Source organism: Neofelis nebulosa, chromosome 13 (genome assembly GCF_028018385.1).
Source record: "Neofelis nebulosa isolate mNeoNeb1 chromosome 13, mNeoNeb1.pri, whole genome shotgun sequence".
NCBI classification, from domain to species: domain Eukaryota; kingdom Metazoa; phylum Chordata; class Mammalia; order Carnivora; family Felidae; genus Neofelis; species Neofelis nebulosa.
This window is the reverse complement of record NC_080794.1, coordinates 91,688,272-91,691,477: the sequence shown is the minus strand read 5'-3', so window position 1 is coordinate 91,691,477 and position 3,206 is coordinate 91,688,272. Positions and strand designations below refer to the sequence as shown.

At 63.7% G+C, this 3,206-nt stretch overlaps 1 long non-coding RNA gene across 1 annotated transcript; it reads left to right on the top strand.

The window, feature by feature from the left end:
- Nucleotides 1–603: 603 nt before the first annotated feature.
- Nucleotides 604–3,206, top strand: LOC131493612 (uncharacterized). Its single transcript, XR_009252783.1, has 2 exons — nucleotides 604–1,428; nucleotides 1,800–3,206. It is a non-coding gene; the product is annotated as an uncharacterized LOC131493612 (long non-coding RNA).

Below are 3,206 nucleotides of genomic sequence, written 5' to 3'. Positions count from 1 at the left end.
CCCGCAGGCAGCGCTGCGGGAGCAGAGGGGCAGCTCCGGTGTTTAGTCGTGTGGCCCGCGCTCGACCCACGAAAGTGGGAGGCGGCGGGCCGGGATGTTTAATTAACTCTCACGCAGGCTGTGGGGACCCCAGCCCAACGTGGGGTTCAGAGAGGCGTGAAGGCCTGGGCCGGACAGGGACGCAGGAGGGGAGGCAGGCGAGGGTCTCGCGGCCAGGGACGGAGGGCTCAGAGGGCTCGGGGAGAGGGAACTCGAGGCAGGGTCCTCGAGGCGGGGGACAAGGGGCGCGGGCTGGGGAAAGGGCTCTCGGGGGCGTGGTCGGGCGAGGCGGGGGCCAGGCTGGGGCGTGGTCGGGGGGTGGCTCGAGGCAGGGGCGTGATGGGGGCCTGGGGCTCGGGGCGGATAGCTGGGGTCTCGGGGCGGGGCGGGGCGCGGGCTGGGGAGGGGATCTCGGGGGCGTGGTCGGCGCGGGGGTGGGTGGGCTCAAGGCCGGGGCCTGGTCGGGGGCAAGGGGCTGGGGACAGTGGGTCTCAATCCCCGGGGGTGGGCGTACTGGGGAGAGGATCTCTGGAGCGTGGTAGAGGCGGCGGGGGGGGGGGGGGGCGGGCAGAACCGGAGCGTGGTCGGGGAGGAGGGCTTGTCGTCGGAGCGGAGGGTTTGGGGGCTAGGGCATGGTCGGGGCAGGGGTCTCAGGGCCGGGAGCCAAGGTCTCACGGCCGTGGGCGTGGGCTGAAGCGGGGGATCTCCGGGTCGTGGTCGGAGCGAGGTGGGGGCGGTTCCGGGCAGGGGCGTGGTCAGTGAAGGGGCCTCCCGAGCTGGGGTCTCTTGGGGGCGGGAAGCAGGCTGGGGACCAGGATCTGGCGGCTGGATTGCGTGGTCCCCAGCGGGGCAGCCCGACACGGACCACACAGTCCCTGGGGCACCGGGTGGGACCCACACTTGCCAAGCATCTTGATGGCTCCATTGTAAAAAGGCGACAAAGGAGACCCAAGGCTAATTGAAGAAAATCTTTTATTCAACACACTGGATACACACGCAGGCCACATTTAAATGTTATCAGTGAAGTGTTTTCGCGACTGTAAACCTGCGCCTGGGCGCACAGTAGGCCTCAGCGCCGCCGGCCACCTGCCCAGGAGAGCTATGCCGGTGTGGCCGGCCAGGGCTGAGTGGGCAGAGCCAGGGGCAGCCCCGCCAGGCCGCCCTTCAGCTGCCCCGCCCGCTCCGTTAGAACAGAGGGCAGCCCCCACCTGCACGAAGTGACAGGCAGCTGCGCCCTTGCCAAGGAAAGCATCCCCTCTAGTGATAATTGGGGGATCCTGCTTACAGCGTCCGCCTCGCGTCACCACCAAAACCCTTTGACTTGGAAACTGATGTCTGATTCATTCAGCACGGGTAGCGGACAGACTGAATTGGGCCCACCCGAACGTGGTAAGCTGAAGCCCCATCCCCCAGGATGCTTGTATGCGCACATGGGGACCCCAAGGAGGTGATTATGGTTAAAGGAGGCCAGAGGGTGTGTCTGTTTTCCAAGAGAATTCAGGTACTTCTAGGGGAAGACCCCAGAGCACCTGCTGTCACCCACACCCTCCAACCCCTGGCAGAAAACAGAGAAGAGGTCGTGGGAGCACACAGAAGGTGGCCGTGGACAAGCCAGGAAGAAACCAGAGCTGTGGGGACTGGGCCTGAGACTCTGGGCGTCCAGAACCCTGAGGAATACGTTTCTGTAGGAAGCCTCCTACTGTGTGGTATCTTGTTGCAGAGCCTCCCTGACCAGTACGGTATCTCGTTTCCCTTTTCAGAAATCTGCACGTGCCAAGGATGCCCTTCGTAGAAAGCAAATGCAGAGACATCACTGATGCCTGGAACCTGCCTCCTAAGCAGTGGCATTGCCTGTTCACCTGTCCACAGGCTGCCTCTCCCGCCTCACCTCCACCACCTCCGCACCCCTGCGTGCGTGTGCGCTGGCTCACTCAGAGGCTGTGCCTGAGTCGGAGAACACCCAGCCCCTGCCCTGGCACCCTCCTCGCCCAGCACCCACCCTCCTGGCTCCCCTGTCTGGCCCCTCCCCACCCCCGTCTCCAAGCCCCCAGCGGGCCTTCCCACTTGGTGGACAGGCTTGCCCTCCACCTCCGGAAGGAAGGATTTGCAGTCCTTCCTCCACCCAGCCCACCGCCCCCTCTCGGTCCCCGCCATCAGCTCACAAGCAGGCTGCAGTGTCTCATATCCTGTCAAGTCCCCCTGTGTCTTCCGCCCCTCTGCGCCCTCCCGTCTCTGCTCCTTTGCTGCTGATGCTTCTCCTAGGAGCTGGCCAGTCTGCCTCAAGTGCCCTCAGCTGTGCTGCCCGCACCCTGACGGGGCCATTCTCACGGTTAGTGCTGGCCTCGTCATTCAGCAGCCAGTCCCCAGCCCAGGCTCCCACCCACCCGATTACCCCCCAGAAATAGGGTCTGCCCGCTGATGAGGACATTTGCAGTCCTGGTCCTCCCCCTGGCTGCCCACCCCCTCTGCCTCCTTTGCTTGCCCCTCCTGGCACCCTGCCTGAAGTCCTGGGGTCCCCAGGCTTGGTCCCGGCTCCCCCTTCCTGTGTGCACACTCCCTGCTGATGGTCCTGAGACGATCGCTTCACACTCTCTCCACGTGTCTGCTGCTGCGCTGGGAAGGGCTATCGCAACCCCCGCAGACGGCAACGGGTTCCGGATTCACCCCTGCCTCCCGAGGCTCACACTCCCAGGTGCCCACCTGACGATGCGTGGAGCCCATGGCCACCTCGGGTCCTTGGCAGCCTTCTTTGTCTCTCTGCCCCAGAGGCAGCTTCACTGGCTTCTTCCGGCCCTTCGGCCTCTCACATGCTCCTTCCTCCTTCAGACCCCCTGACCCACCGAGCACAGCACCATGTCAGCTTTCCCTTCCCCTCTGCCTGTTGACCGCACCCCCCCCCCCCTCAGGCACACAGGTGTAGCCTGCCACCGAGAAAGAACAAATATGTGCCACGTGAATAAATAACCTGTCAGAGCCCTCGCCATGCCCGGGTCCTGGGGGCCTGACTTTCAGAGACGCTGACCACTAACATCACCGATATTAAAAGCCACACTCATGAAATCACGGGTAAAAGGGAGGCTTACTTTTTCTTGTGTGCCCTTCGTTACCTGTGGAATGCTGTCCCATGTCTATGTTTCCTTTGCCAAAATAAAAATAGCATTATTTAA